The sequence below is a fragment of the Macrobrachium rosenbergii genome, chromosome 40, assembly GCF_040412425.1.
Source record: "Macrobrachium rosenbergii isolate ZJJX-2024 chromosome 40, ASM4041242v1, whole genome shotgun sequence".
NCBI lineage: Eukaryota > Metazoa > Arthropoda > Malacostraca > Decapoda > Palaemonidae > Macrobrachium > Macrobrachium rosenbergii.
The window spans coordinates 18,105,166-18,122,455 of record NC_089780.1 but is presented as its reverse complement, the minus strand read 5'-3'; the positions used below and the strand labels follow the sequence as shown (position 1 = coordinate 18,122,455).

At 33.7% G+C, this 17,290-nt stretch overlaps 1 long non-coding RNA gene across 1 annotated transcript in view; it reads right to left on the bottom strand.

The window, feature by feature from the left end:
* Window positions 1–17,290, bottom strand: part of LOC136826199 (uncharacterized) — a 708,350-nt gene that overhangs the window by 304,986 nt on the left and 386,074 nt on the right. The window contains exon 4 of the long non-coding RNA XR_010849539.1: window positions 12,639–12,754. This is a non-coding gene — a long non-coding RNA (uncharacterized lncRNA). The remainder of the gene's footprint in view (window positions 1–12,638; window positions 12,755–17,290) is intronic.

The following is a 17,290-nucleotide window of genomic DNA, read 5'->3' as shown; positions in this document are numbered from 1 at the left end:
TATATATATATATATATATATATATATATATATAATTTATATATATATATATATGCACACATATATATAATACATACATATCCATATTTTCACTATATATATGTGTATATATATGTATATATATAAATGTGTGTATATATATATATATATATATATATATATATATATATATATATATATATATATATATATATATATATATATATATATATATATATATATATATTCACGTTCATTTAAATTAAAAAAGTTGATGGCCCCTTCTGCAAAATCCCATGCAATAACTGTAAAGTCCTTTACATCGCGGAGACCGATAGATCCATCTCGCAAAGATTAATAGAGCTTAAACGATCAGTAAGATATGGTCTAGAGAGCTCGGGGATTTTCATGCAAATCTGGGATACTGTCATACCATAAATTGAAGTAAGTCTGAGCTTTTATCTCTGAAGTAACTGCCTTGAATGTACTCTCATCAGTAGAGCTCAGAATATAGATCTACCGGGGGGAGAATGCAAATCAGATTCCACTGACGAGTCAGTCTTAGGAGCCATTATCGAGCAAGTGATCCACAGGATCTGATCCTTATGAGAGTTGACGAGGGCTAAACCAATGACTGGATGATACTTTTCCATCACAGGACAACCTCAGTTTATAATCCCATCAACGTCGTTATTTGTTATTTCACAACTGCATATTCTATACAAATGCTCTCGTAACTTGCCAACCTTCCACGTTCACCATTAGTCCGAGTCTCTCTCTCTCTCTCTCTCTCTCTCTCTCTCTCTCTCTCTCTCTCTCTCTCTCTCTCTCCCTGTAGGTATGTATGTGTGTATGTGTATGTGTAGTGTATATATATATATACATATATATATATATATATATATATACATAAATACATACATATATGTATATACGAGTATATAAATATATACTCGTATATATTTATTTATTTATATATGTGTATATATGTTATATATATTTATATATGTTATACTGTATATACACACACACACACATATATATATATATATATATATATATATATATATATATATATATAATCCTATATTATATATAATTATTATATATAATATAGGATTATATATATATATATATACATATATATATATATATATATATATATATATGTGTGTGTGTGTGTGTGTGTGTGTGTGTATACAGTATAACATATATAAATATATATAACATATATACACATATATAAATAAATAAATACATACATACATACACACATACATCCATACATACAAAAAGAACATGACAAACAAAGAGCTCAGAACAAAGGTAAACACTCCTTTACAACGGCGTCCAAAAATGAACGAAAACATAAAAACCAGCAAACGCTCCTGAATAAGTAATGAGGTTCCTTTTCAAAAGCGTGCATAATTAAGGAGATATTGAAGCTCGGGTCATGTGGCATCACGGAGGGGTAACCGAGTAACAACGGAGACATTAAACACCTTGCTTTGAGGAACAAAGGGTATTGGTACTGAATCGCTCGCGTAAAAATGCCTTTTGAAATTTCGTATCATTGCGTGATGAATAATGAAGTACCTCTGGAACGCTGAAATGGCAACACGTTTGCAATAAGAGCAGACTGTCAGCTCCTTTTTTGTTTTCTGATTATTCTTTGCTGTGGAAAAGTCTGACCGGGTGAAATCATTTTCGGCCGATTAATCATAATAATTCATTGGGTTTAGTCACATGAATAACTAATTCAGTCATATAATTATTTACTTAGGTTCCAATTTCTTTTATGACTTGTGTAGGGTCAGTTGGTAGCACCCATTCAATTGAAAGACCTGGGTTCAATCCCAATGTGGGTCAGAAATTTATATATATTATATTATATATATATATATATATATATATATATGTGTGTGTGTGTGTGTGTGTGTGTGTGTGTGTGTGTGTGTGTGTGTGTGTGTGTAAATTCTACTCCTTTCCAGCAGGTGGTTCCATACTCCCCATCGAAATAGATCTGGACCTTCGAACTCTCCAGATACCCAGAGAAGACCAGCTGACGCCGTCAGGTACTAATTCCAAAGGGTAGTGCGAATGACATTCCAATGGGAATAACAGAGGATGACTGTCTGGGGTTGCTGTAAGGTACAGAAGGTACAGGCCTAGGGAAATTGTAGTCCTCGTGATATCGGTGGGACAGTGCGGACGTGGAAAGTTAAAATGCTTTGGTTAGAGGAATTTATGTGTTAACAGCAGCAGTGTTATGGTGGCAAGCGTGTATGGGGCAAGATTGGAAAATGGTTGCGGAAAAAAGACCGGTTTTTTTGGGGGGTGAGTTTGGATCTATTTTTCTGGTTGTGGAGGACATAGAAAAGTCATTGGGTTTAGTTATATAAATGGAAAAATAAATGACAGAAAGAGATGGTGATCCTGGCATCGATGACATTTACAGAGAAATTAAAATGTTAAATATATTAGGAAAGGGGCTCGATTATTTGAAATCCATGGTTTCCCAACTAAATAATTCAAAATACACTAAAGAATGGAAAAACAAGCTGAAGGATGAAACAAAGACTTGAGCTACAGCCAGTCATTATTTAGCTTAAACAAATGTTACGATAAACGGATATAAAATGAGCAAAATAGGAGATAAAAATCACCAATCGCAAAAGGATGAAAAAGGGTTAGTGTTAAAGATAAAAATAAAAATAGCATTGAGAACTTTGTGAGAATTCACGATATTATTCCGGAGCCAATACTAAGTTTGTGTAGGTTTAGGAAATAAGAGAAAATAGTTTTGTGGTAAATTAAACTTGAACATTAATGAATGAAAAAGAGATTTATTTTTAAAAAGATATTTATTTTTGGTAAAATCGTTAGACAGAAGCGAAAGACAGCAGCAACGCTTATACAGAACTTCAGCAGGATGGAGGATGGATAAACAGGGAACAACAAAGTGAGAAAAGAAAGCAGTAAGAACAAAAAATTCATTAGGTACACGTTTAGTTATTTTTTTATTTTGCCCCGACGATGTATGAATAACCGCCAAAGCACCTGTTGATGAACTTAAGTGCTTTATTTCGCGAGGTAACTCTTATATCTTCTATCTATCTATCTATCTATCTATCTATCTATCTATCTATCTATCTATCTATATATATATATATATATATATATATATATATATATATATATATATATATATATATATATATATATATATATATATATATATTCAAATAAATGACCGCGTGTGTGTGTGCACTGAAATGATTTAATGTTTTTTCAATATATTATGTAGATTTCCCACTAAATAGAAATAAATATTGATATAAAGATAAGTATATTTATATTCATATTCATAAACGTGTGTGTTTATGAGCTAGCTTGTCAGTATGCATTGAAATTACTTAATATATTTGCCATATATTTTATGAATTTTCCACCCACTGCTTATCTATAGGCATAAGCTTAAAGATAAAAAACCCAAAGTCCATAAAAGACTACAACGACCAAGGAATAAAATACGCTAAAAAATAACTCAAAGTATTAATTATTTGAGGAATAAAATAATGATTAGAGCGGCTACCATTCCATAATAAAGGCGGCTTTCAACAGCAAGGTTCGCAACGGTTATGAAGTCACTGCTTTTACTTCTGTGCTTGAATTCTCATTCATAATTCAAGACTAAGATACAAAACTCCAGAAATTAATGACTGTGCATGATTCATTTCTCTTGTCCCGTTATTCAGCGTTACATTGTTTATACGGTTATTATTACTCAGTTAACTTCCGGAATATAGTATGATTCAGTGTTCATTTACCTGCGTGCATTTATGCATATTTTTGGAAGGAGAGCTTCTACGGAGACGTTTAATAACGTATTATGTGATATTACAGTATATTCATATTTAGAATGTTCATAATTCTTGCTTTGCATTATCGTCTACATTTACTTTTACGTATACTAACAGAAGCGGCACACATAATGCGCTATATATATATGTGCGCTATATATATATATATATATATATATATATATATATATATATATATATATATATATATATATATATATATATATATATATATATATATATATATATATATATATATATATATATATATATATATATATATATATATAAATACATACATATATATATATATATATATATATATATATATATATATAATTAAATTTAATTAGTTTTTCATGCATTTAACTCTCTACCTATCAAGGTTTTCCTTGGTTAATATATAAAGTAATTGTTATATATTAATACAAATTATATAAATTGAGAACTTATTCATGATATAATTTTCTCAATTGCTCTTCAAAGCCTTCTATCGAAATACAATATTTCCTTCTAACTAATTACAATCATCAAAAATCTATAAATAGCACGAAAATATTAAATGTAGGACACTTACTCTATCCTTTTCTAATACAAGACAATAAAACATCCTTCCAAATCCTATAACCCTTAACATTAGTAGATAAGACCACATCCCAGTCCATATGGCCAGGGAGCATCTGAAGATACTAAGGACCTGAATTTGTATCCGAATGTCCCCTAATAAAAGGCCATAGCAATTTGTTTTCCTCTCTGGAGCAATTGCAATTCTTAGAGGCATCCCCTTAGGACAGTACTGTGACCCTTTTATGGGGATTATGAGCCTCTTTGAGACCGAAAGAATTGCCCTTTTTCGGAAAATTGGTTCGTCTGTTGGATGGTAAATGGTAGAAGGAACAAGAAACTCTAATTCACATGATTTTGGGGGTCAGTAATTGGAGATATAATAGATTTTCACGTAATGTGAAAATTAGAGTTCTTAGTACGTTGTACACGTCAAGTTTTAACTGTTTGTAAATATAAAACTATCGTGAACACATCGACAATAATAAAACCAAAATATCTAAGAGAGAGAGAGAGAGAGAGCTATCCAAGCTCGATTTGACTTAAAAAAATATAAAATTATTTATTTTCATTAACTGGCGCTTTATAAAAAGATTTGGTATCACTGCTGAAGAGTTTGCGTGTGCTTGCTGAAGTTGAATTATAGCAGTTTATGTTTAAAATAATTATTAAAATGTCGATTCAGGTATGACCTCACTTATATAAATTATATAGAATTCATCTTCATATGGTCTAATAACGAAAAAGAAAAAATCATTTTTAATAAATAAATGATATTATTTTACAAGCAAATGTCTTGTTTTTTATACATACTTCCATATTTAGCTCGAATTCATCTGAAATCGCAATATCATTACTCAATCTTTATGTATTAATATATACGAACTTTTTCATGGGCTCCTCTCTCTCCCTCTCCCTCTCTCTCTCTATTATCAAACTTTTCATTAAATGGTTGAGTACTATGTACAGGCAGCTGAAATTCAAAAGCATATGCATACCGGTCCTTCAGAAGGTAAAAACATTTTTTATCAATAGTTTAGCACTGTTTAAAGGCGGTGCTAACGCAAAGCATGCCAGTCACTCCGAAGGCACGGAAGTGATTCCAGCCAGTACCAGACACAATACTTATCGATCTGCTCCTCCTCCTCCTCTTCCTCGCTCCAAGTATCTTTTCAAATGGTTTCCGCCACAATTTCTGTCTCTTTATTATTCTTCCGAGTCTCGTCACATAGGCTTCGAAGCGAAGTCCGATTTCTCGATATTCCCCCGTCTGTGACCTTCATACCAAGTTGTTTTCCAATAGCTTCCGTCCCAGTGGAATTCAATATGAGAATGAGTGGGGGGGGAGATGTTTTCTCTCTCTCTCTCTCTCTCTCTCTCTCTCTCTCTCTCTCTCTCTCTCTCTCCTAGCGAGCGATATGCATACCAATTGTGGACGTCGCGGATGCGAGAGTACTTGTGTTCTTGTAATGAAAATTTTGCTTTTTGTAGCTTAGTAAATAAGAGATGGGTGGCTATGTCAATATTTTCTGCTCTCAGCTTAAAATTAACATCCACGTTGTGTTTTTTTAGGGGGAGTTGGGCTTTAGCGTAGATTGTTGATGGTTCTATTAAAGATTAATTAAAGTGGAAATTCAGCTCCATTTTGATATCAATAGGCATCGAATTCACAAGTGACTTTTTGACCTTCAAGAAATGATGAGGAAAATATCTTTTCTTAAGAACATTTGTTATAAAAACTTAATTCATTTTTTGGAATATTATCCAGCGAAAGCATTTTTCTAAAATAATACCTGGAGAAAATAAATAAGTCTCTTTGTTTTTTGAGGGGATTAAATGATAATTCTCTTAGCTGAATTCGTAATTCCTATACAGTGAGTGTACCGAAGTGCACGATAATAAACAAATGACTGAGAAAACCCAAAGAAAGAATTTTGGAAGTCAGCCATATATCTCTCTGCATTTTGGAAGTTGCTTGACGACGGAATATTGGAAGTCTGGGAGATATCTTACTGGATGGATATGCTAAAGGAAAGAAAAGTCTATTTGGAAGCAAACTTTTTTCTAGAAAGGGTTTAGAAAACTTATTTGACACAACCCAGTGCATGAGAATATGGAATGATTTGGGGGGAGGGAGGGAACCGGATACAATATATGTGACGAAATGTAATCGGTGAGAGAGAGAGAGAGAGAGAGAGAGAGAGAGAGAGAGAGATGCATAGCATGGATTTTATCTTTTTATTGGAACCAACTGGGAGAATGATTTGGTAACTTTTAAATATTAAACATGCAAAAATAAATAGAGAGCAAACATTAATATATATATATATATATATATATATATATATATATATATATATATATATATATATATATATATATATATATATATATGTGTGTGTGTGTGTGTGTGTGTGTGTGTGTGAGAGAGAGAGAGAGAGAGAGAGAGAGAGAGAGAGAGAGATAGGCATAGTATGGATTACAGTTGATTACAAGTTATTATAATCAATTGCGAGAATAATTTGTTAGCTTCTAAATACTGAATATGCAAAAAATAAATTGAGAGGATATATTGATGATAAATACCAGGGGAAATACAAGTAATGAAGGGACAGCCTAAACCTTATCGGAAATATATCAGAATGTCATGATCTCTTTCCTACCTTAAGCCTCTACTCATATTTTTCATTTTTGCACTCATTATCCTTTTATATCATTATTTTCTGTCTCCCTCCTTTCTCAAAGGCACTCCTCTAAGTCTTTATTTTGTCTAAATTCCAATAAAACCGCTCTAAGGCTTCCAAGACTTATGATGCCAGAAAGTCGAACTCTGGGGACGAAAATGTTGTAATATATTGCGTCTTGTGGATTAAGCAAACTGAAGTTTAGCGAATATGTAATAACATTTTACAATGATGCATAATTACGTGAAATATACTTTCTTGAGGACCCAAACCATTAACTGTCTTTCCGTTATCGCATTTCCTAAGGTCATTTTTTTTTCATAAATATTTCTTAAAAGTTGTTATTGAAATCCTGCTACTTCATTTTAGCTTTCTGTTAAAGAAAACTATTGTGCCGGCTTTGTCCGTCCGTTCACACTTTTACTGCCCGCTTCAGATCTTAAAATCTACTGAGGCTAGAGGGCTGCAACTTGGTATGTTGATCACCCACCATCCAATCATCAAACCTACCAAATTGCAGCTCTCTAGCCTCAGTAGTTTTTATTTTTTTTAAGGTTAAAGTTAGCCATAATCGTGCGTCTGGCACCGATATAGGACATGCCACCACCGGGCCGTGGTTAAAGTTTCATGAGCCGCGGCTCATACAGCATTATACCGAGACCACCGAAAGATAGATCTATTTTCGGTGGCCATGACTATACGCTGTACAGAAAACTCGACTGCGCCGAAGAACCTTCGGCGCATTTATTACTTGTCATTTCCTCATACTGGCTCACCTTCACTGATGGTATTCATCAACAAAGAACAACTTCATTCATTCCAATAGTATGAATGATTGTAAATTGACAAGGTAATACTTTATTCAGAAGGCTCGTCAGTTTATATATATATATATATATATATATATATATATATATATATATATATATATATATATATATGTGTGTGTGTGTGTGTGTGTGTGTGTGTGTGTGTGCGCGATTAAATCACTGGCAATAACAGCAATGTGATCAAGGAAGATTAAAATTTCTCTTGAACGCGGTTATCATTCAAGAAAACGCTAGATTAATTAAATCATTCTTTCGAAGAGAATTTCTATCGTGCTTTTAGGAAAAATAAATCGTTAATGAAGTTGGATATTTGAAGCAATTAATTATTTTTGATGAGTTAACAGATACTCTGTTACAATTCAGCTAAGGATCTGAATTCTTCAGTGATGTCTTCAAGAAAAATGTGAACCATATTATTAATAATTTCATGAATAGAGAAGTGTTTAATTATTAATAATTTCATGAGTAGGGAAGGTGTTTAATTATCTAAGAGAATATTCGTTCTTTTAGAAATCATTAATGTTCTCCACTAATTCATATTCTACTTTGTTCCGTGTATGTAAAAATGTTTTGGTGCATATTAGTGCATAATTGCCACTTCCCCCTCTCATTATCAGCATAACCTCTGTTATTTTCACATCCGACTTGGGCTGTTATTTAAAAAAAAAAACATTAAATCTACGTTACACTGTTTTTTAACAATTTTGCTAAATTCAAATTTAATTCAAACATATGTTTTCGAAATTTTGAAAACTGAGATTAACAATTCTACAGAATCTAACAGACTCTTAGCTGATTATTTTACATTACTAAAAGATATTAATTTCCTTGGCATATTACTAGTGTCCAGAACCTAGTAACGCCAGTCATTATTTTGTTCCCTTCTGGGGAAAACTTCGTTATTTCCCAGCAATCTTTATGGCGTAGTTTTTTTTAATTCCCTCAATCTACTTGAAGAGCGTTACTTTTCACACTTTCCTCTGTGCTTAAATCTCCCCAAGAACAGTTCACGGAGAGTGTAAAGGCTTTGAATGAGTGGTAAGCAGTTTTCCTGATATTCAGTCGTGCAATTCCGACCAGAAGGAAGACATTACATCAATCATGAGCCAAACCTAACCCAAGAACATAATAGCAATCATGCTGGGTAATAAGAATCTCTTTATACATAAGCTTTGAGAAGCAATTAATAGAAAACAGAAATTATCTCATAGGGGATAATACCAGCCACTTGCTAGCTATATATATATATATATATATATATATATATATATATATATATATATATATATATATATATATATATATATATATATGCACACACACACACACATATATATATATATATATATATATATATATATATATATATATATATATATATCATCTGCCTCTTGCTTGGTAATTAGAGATTATGTACAGTCGTTGAGAAGTAATGATAAAGTTCATTATCTCTTAGGGGAATGCTACCAATCAGTAGCTAATTATATATCTCTTTTTGTCTCTTCATTCTTCACGAATCTCACCAAACGAACTCCGCCCCCCCCCACCACAAAAAATTCCAGTCTCTTATTATCATTAATATTACCCTCAGCCTTTGGGAGTTCTGTTATATAGGCTCCAAACAGGAGTTCGATTTCGGGAAATTCCCCCGGCGGTGACCTTTATACCAAGTTGTTTCCCAATAGCTTCCATCCCAATGGAATTCAATATGAGAATAAGAGGGGGAGGCGAAAGGGGGGCAGGGGATGGAGGAGGGGGAGGGGGAACTCTCTCCCTTTAGTACGTGATATGCAAGTCAATGGAACCCCTCCGATACGAGAGTACTTGAAGTCTTGCTTTGACTATTCCATTGCCGTAGTTGGTGCGTGGTTTTTACACGTGCATACACACACTCATGCATGCAGGGAACTCACACACACTCACATACATGCACACACATACATATGTATATATACATTTTATATATACAGTATATATATTATGTGTATATATATATATATATATAATATATATATATATACATATATATATATATATATATATATATATATATATATATATATATATATATATATATATATATATACATACATACATATTTACTACGTAGATTTAAACATTTTTCTTAGGATGATGAGTTCTAACCTAATCACACATTGGTGATATAACTGTTTTTCGGTTAAAATTCTTGCAAATTACTGAAAGTTTCGTCTGCAAGTTTATACAATTACTTTTTGTATACCGGAACAATAAAGACAGAAGTAAATCTTCTAGCTATATGTCACTTTTTTCTTATAAAAGTATTTAATTTCAAGCGTGCGTCAGTAAAAATAGAAGGCGTAATAAAAACATGTATAAAAATTTGAGAATTATGCAAACCAGACCCAAACAATTTCATGAAGCCAAGTAAGTCTGCCTCTTTATCGTGTCTCATTTAATCTATTATTATGCTAAAGCCCAGGCAAATACCCTCTTAGTGCTGCATTATTATTGCATTACCCTCCTCATGGCCTCATTAGAAGCCAATCGTGCATGGGGCTCTAATACTCCCAATGTCAGCAAAATCTCTGAAAGGTTTCGAGGAGAGGTGGAGTGATTCACTCAGATCCACTGAGGCAAAGGATATTAAATCGGGTTTTGGTAAAGGTTTGTCCCCAGGAAAATAAGTTTTGAATTCACGGACGAGAGAGAGAGAGAGAGAGAGAGAGAGAGAGAGAGAGAGAGAGAGAGAGAGAGAGAGAGAGAGAGGGCATGATCACGAAATGAAATTCGAAAGTCCGTACAGCAGTAGATAAACAAAAACGGCATGAAATAATCAACGAGAGAGAGAGAGAGAGAGAGAGAGAGAGAGAGAGAGAGAGAGAGAGAGAGAGAGAGAGAGAGAGAGATAAAAGACGATAAGTTGTTCTTTATTTAAAAAACAGTATTTTTAACAGGATGTACCATAGTTACTTTGTAGCATTCAGGGGGGAAATCCTTCAAATCCTATCAAAATGTTTCTTGCCAAGTTTCCGTCTGTCAATTAATTCTGGGATTTGAAGGCTGTGTTATACAGGATTTCAACTGTACAGCTGTTTCTGAATAGTCACGGCCGCTGGCCTCCGTATTAAATCGCATTCCAATAGCTTCCATTATGTAATTCATTATGAGAATGAGCAGGTGAGTTCTCTTTTTAGTAAAAAATATATATGCCAGTACGACTACTTTATTATGGGAGAACTTTAATCATTGATATATATATATATATATATATATATATATATATATATATATATATATATATATATATATATATATATATATATATACACACACACACATATATATATATATATATATATATATATATATATATATATATATATAGTGTGTGTGTGTGTGTGTATATTGCACGTATGTGTGTATCTGTATCTTTGTAATCTATTAGAACTTGCATGTTTCTTTACTAATAAAGGTCCTGTGCTGAACAACATTTTTCTTAAGCGCTCTATATAATCACGTGCTGTATCATTAATAAAAAATACACGACCCTTTAACTGAATACCTCACACCACCAATGTAACAAGGCATAAGAGGCAATTCTCAAAGTCAGCTACTTTTCCAAAATCAGCTGAAATTTTCCTTCTCAACAAAATATCGGAAATCTGCAAAGCGTCGTATTGGAGGATGGAGGGGAGGCAAAGCCGATGTGAAAATGAAGTTTTTCGTAGAAAAGAATTTAGGGACATATTTCGACACAAGGCGACGAAAGTGGGGAGAAAGGGATGGGGAGTGGGGGGAGGATGAGGGGAGGGGTGATGGGGTAAAGAGAAATGGGGTGGGGAAGGGGGAAGAAGGGATGGGGAGAAAGGATGAAGGAAGGGGTGATGGAAGAGAAAGGGGGTGGGGAGGGAGGGAGGAAAGGATGGGGAAGGGAGGAGAAAGGGATGGGGAGGGGATGAGGTGAGGGGTGATGAGAGGAGGATGGGATAGGGTAAAGAGAGAGGGGGTGGGGAGGGAGGGAGGAAACGATGGGGGGAGGGGTGATGGGAGAGACAGAGAGAGAGAAAGAGAGAGAGAGGGATGGGGTGAAGAGGACGCAGCAGCTGTGACAAAGTGTCTGTGATATATTATGATGGAGAGAGAGAGAGAGAGAGAGATAGAGAGAGACAGAGAGAGAGAGAATATCGTATGGATATCTTGTGAATGATTTTAACCAGGTGACGTGAGGATTACCTTGAAGAGAACAACAACTTCTGATGGTATACTTCCTAACGGACTTATTGACACTTATGGGTAGCATTCTTTTATCTCTCTCTCTCTCTCTCTCTCTCTCTCTCTCTCTCTCTCTCTCTCTCTCTCTCTCTCTCTCTCTCTCTCCCAGCTGCGGCCCTTAACAATAGAATAAAAACAATAATTTTCTCAACATGTTCCAGTTAACCGCTACACTTTGTGCCCACATACAAACCCACACACACACACACACACAGAGAGAGAGAGAGAGAGAGAGAGAGAGAGAGAGAGAGAGAGAGAGAGAGAGAGAGGTAATATCGTATGGATATCTTGTGAATGATTTTAACCAAGTGGTGTAAGGATTACCTTGAAGAGAACACCAACTCTTGATGACATACTTTCTAATGAAGTCTTCCATCACCCTTGCAAGACCAATGCTAATGAAGCTGGAGTCTTCCATCACTCTCACAAGGTCAGTGCTAATAAAGAAGTCATCTTCTACTTACTTTTTTAAGACCTGTGCTAATGAAGATACAATCCTCCGTTCCGTCTCATAAGCTGGTAAAGTTGCAGACCTCTGTGAATGCAACTGTGACATCCTGGTTGATATTTCCTCTCCTTACTGAAAAAAGAAAAATATAAGGAAAGTCGTCAAAAATGTTATTTATAAATAAATTACATCTTTATTATTTTAATTGGCTAGTTCTATGTGGTGTTTTGGTAATTTTACAATTAAGAATGGCAATGAAGTTATTACTGGAATATATGAAAAATTTTTCTAGTGTAGGAATGATCATACAAGTGATAACCAGACAGCGAAGAAAAATTGTTGATAAAAAAAAAAATAATAAATAAGCTCGCTTTGAACAATGGCTAGATGTATTGAAGGCTGAAAAAATCTCCGTGATGAAGTTTCCAAAACTTGACTCAAAATCCTGCAAAAGCTGTTGAAAGTCTATACACATTCTTGCTTGAGCTCAAAAAAAAAAAAAAAAAAAAAAACACATTAAAAAGAAATAAAATGAGCGCCTCTTGCTTGAGCTCAAAATTAGAAAAAAAGAAAATAAAACAATAATTAAAAAAAAAAAATAATGAAAATTTCGCACGAGAGGCACCTTAAAAAGGAGAGAAGAAGCCTTTATGGACGAAACTAAAAATTTCAGACTTTATCGCGTGCGTGAACAAACAGCTCTTGCTCACAAGAGCCATTTTAAAACTTCGACTTCCAAGTTTACAGGTGCCGGGGTGAATTGTCAAACTTCTTATAGTTCGAATAGTTTTGTGCCTTTTTGGCGGCGCGGGGGGGGTTTCCTTCTCGGGAAATTTCATTAAAATCTCCTGTGGGTTGTTATCAAGTTATATTTTTCATTAACAACTGATTTAAATGGGGGTATTGCTGCATAAACAACAATCGATCGCATATGCTGAATGAAGCTTAAACATAAAACATGGACCGAAAAAAATTATGAAAGCTTCAAATCTCTTTGGTGTGCATTTTAAGGTATTTCTTTTTTACGTAAAATTTCCCTGTCATAAAAAACCCCTTACTTTCTTATTGGTTATCAGGAATTCATACTTGTAAACTTATGCCTTACTTTTAATTATATGTTTTTTAATTATCACTCAATGTTTGGTTAAAAATCGCTTTTTAAAAATAATGATTCGTTTTAAAACTTAATTTTAAGTACTTGGTAATTGTTTTGATTTACATAATTTAGCATTAAAATTTCTTTTAACTGATCTGAATATTTGATCCACGCTTTATCCAAATGCAGATGTTAAATAATAATAATAATAATAATAATAATAATAATAATAATAATAATAATAATAATAATAACAATAATAATAATAATAATAATAATAATAATATTAATAATAATAATAATAATAATAATAATAATAATAATAGTTGTGACAAGATAAAGAGTATCCTAATTTCCGTAGAAACTTTCCAAGAAAAAAGGTGTGCAAAAGTGACATGTGAAAAAGAGAGAGACAAACACTTAGAGAAGTTGCGTTATCACATAGACTTGAGATGAACCTAAAATATATACCTATACTGTATTACTGGCAGTATCATACCAATATTGCTGTCAATATAGGGACGAATACCGAACCATTTTTCACACTTTTTAGCGAGGGATTTTTATGTATCCCTCTGCAAGATATTTGGTATTCATCATCCGATTTTATTTGTTGATAATAATAATAATAATAATAATAATAATAATAATAATAATAATAATAATAATAATAATAAGTATGATAACGAATAACCTACAGAGCTGAAACTCTGGTAAGAAAGAGGCAAAAATATAATATTGTGAAAGTTCTGCATCTTTTACAATTCAGCTGAAGTATTCTCCGGAAAGAGATCTCAGAGACATTGAATTATTGGCTGATGAAGGAAATGGAGGGTCAATGAAGATATAGACTTTCTATAGACAAGAATTTAAGAGACACATTTGACAGAAAGACATTAAAAGGATTAGGGTTGAATAGGAGATTTTGAGCGAGAAGAAAATGTTCAGGGTATATTTCGTGATGGCTGGAAGGAGAGAGAGAGAGAGAGAGAGAGAGAGAGAGAGAGAGAGAGAGAGAGAGAGAGAGAGAGAGAGAGAGAGAGAGAGAATTCGCTGTACAGCAAAAGAAAATGATTTATATGGTTCTTTTTGTTCACATATTCGTGACAAATAATTTGTAATTCAGAATGGGATTTATTCAGTCTTTGTTGAAGCTGTTTCACGGTGATCTCTTTCCGGTATTGCTAAGAACTCGTTTACATTAGGAATAAGAATGAAATGCTCCGTAAAATTCAGAACTATGAAAAATTTGTTCTTAATGAACAAGAAGATATTGGGAGCGAAAGACACTTTGAAAAAAACCTTTGTAGATGTTATTATTATTATTATTATTATTATTATTATTATTATTATTATTATTATTATTATTTCGGTAGATGAAAGCTACTCACATGGGAAAAGCACACCCAAGGGGCCACTGACTTGAAATTCAAGCTTTCAAAGAACGCTGGTTTCAGCCTCCCACCGCAGACCCCACACTGCGGCAGTAGCTGATCATGATACAGAGCCAGTGATTTTTCATCGCCCTGGGGGAGGCGCGAACTCGCGACATCTGAGATGCATGTCACGACACTAGCGATCATACCAGCGGACCAGCCTAAAATAAGTCTTGGTATTTTCAGGCGTGGAAATAAACAGCGATACCATTCAGAGGAAGCCAGTTTAAAACTTTATCTTCCAAAGTTTGTGGCTGCCACGGTATGTTGTCGAACTTTCGAAGAGTTTAAATAGTTGTTCCTTTTCGTAGCCAGATCTTATTTTTCAGTTAACCCAATCTAGTGGCCAAGCTTTTATTCATGTGACACATCAGTAAATGGAAAATAACTGTATTTGTATACAAATTAACAATGTCTGTAAGATGTGAGTCAAGGCAATTGTGCTTGAACCATTAAAAATTTGCCACCAGGAAATGAAAAGGGTGTATTGACACACAATACATTTGATGTACAAATTTTTTTTAAGCGAGTTTCAGATATTAAAATTTTTTTTATTCAACTTGATAACAGCTTCGCTTATGCATTGATTACGAAGGAAATGCTCTTTATCGCTCCCTTCTCTCCCTCTTTTATTTGTTCGTAAGTGGCACGAATTGAGGAAAGGAAGGAAAAGAGCTAAATGAAGCATAATATTTGAATTGTAATGAAAACATACCAAAACAACACTAAAATCTATAGAGGGCAATCATGTCGGCATTCTTAGACAATCTGGAACAACTGCTGTTACAAGTACTTTAAGGACTCGGTTTATTTATGACCATTTGGTTTTAATAAGGTTGATAGGGAGGTAATTTTCCTTCACCAGGATAAATAACTTTAGCCTCTGACGGAAACATCTAAGGAATGCTGATATACGAATCGATAACTGAACGGAAAGGCGTTTCATTTCTGATCCGATTCTTTTTAATAATAAATTAAGAGACATCTCACTCTCCATCCGCTAATAAACAGTCTTCATTCAAGAGATGTAAAGGAAGTTGTCTTCAACAAAATCTGCTTATCACCCTACCACTGAAGGCTGTTATGCTTACAATAAAAATACCCTCCTACCTAAATGTATTCTGCCCTAAAATGGAAAACTGCAGTTTCCGCAGAATTTCCGAAAGTGAGTTATGCCACCTATTGGGCTCGTGGAACACGAATACACAAGTTACTGCAGTTTCAGAATGATTCATCAGTGCTTTCCACGAGCATTTAGGGGGTCCCATTTGCAGTATCTGCAAAATCAGTAGTAAGGCAAGGGAGTGTCTACCATTTTTGTATTTTAGCAGGTACTGCAGTCTTCCATTTCAGGGCAGTATTTACCTCTTCATCTTTAAGGAATTATGAAAGAGAGGAAATGCGTTATTAATTATTTGAAAAGTTAACGAACACTCGTTTACACAGGGAGCTCTTTAATTTAATCAGAGCGTCTTTTTACGCAAGACATCACTCCGCGAGATTAAATCTCAAAATAGGAAATATGCTGACAAGAGGAAGCGACGCCTTTTTGTGCCAATTACCTAAATTCTCCGATAATGACGGTCTTTCCAAATTGCTTAGCTCTCTCTCTCTCTCTCTCTCTCTCTCTCTCTCTCTCTCTCTCTCTCTCTTTTCCAACACCGTCCCCTTCCGTTCGTTTAAATTCTTGGAGATTACTATGCATTTTTATAGCTTTAGGTTTGAAGTATTATTTTTTTATGCACTATGCTATAATATTGCTTGTTTAGATATTAATAATGAAAATAATAAAACTGGTACGCTATATTACATAATTTTGAAATGATCGATGTTAACTAGTGTTTAAAATCTCATACTCTCTCTCTCTCTCTCCCTCTAATCTGCGCTGTATGAAGATGTATAATGGGTACTTTGAATAAATACACAAAAAACTAAATAAGAATAAATTACTCCGAACAAATAGAAGTACACCCTAAAATTCCACATTAATTATTTGCAAAGACCTGGAGGACATTCATATACGCTCAGAAGCTTCGGTTGGTATAAAGTATATTTGCCCCGCAACCATCAAACAAGTAAACTCCGGTGATTTTCACGAGGGCCATAAATCATTTATATCGAAAACGGGATATGTAA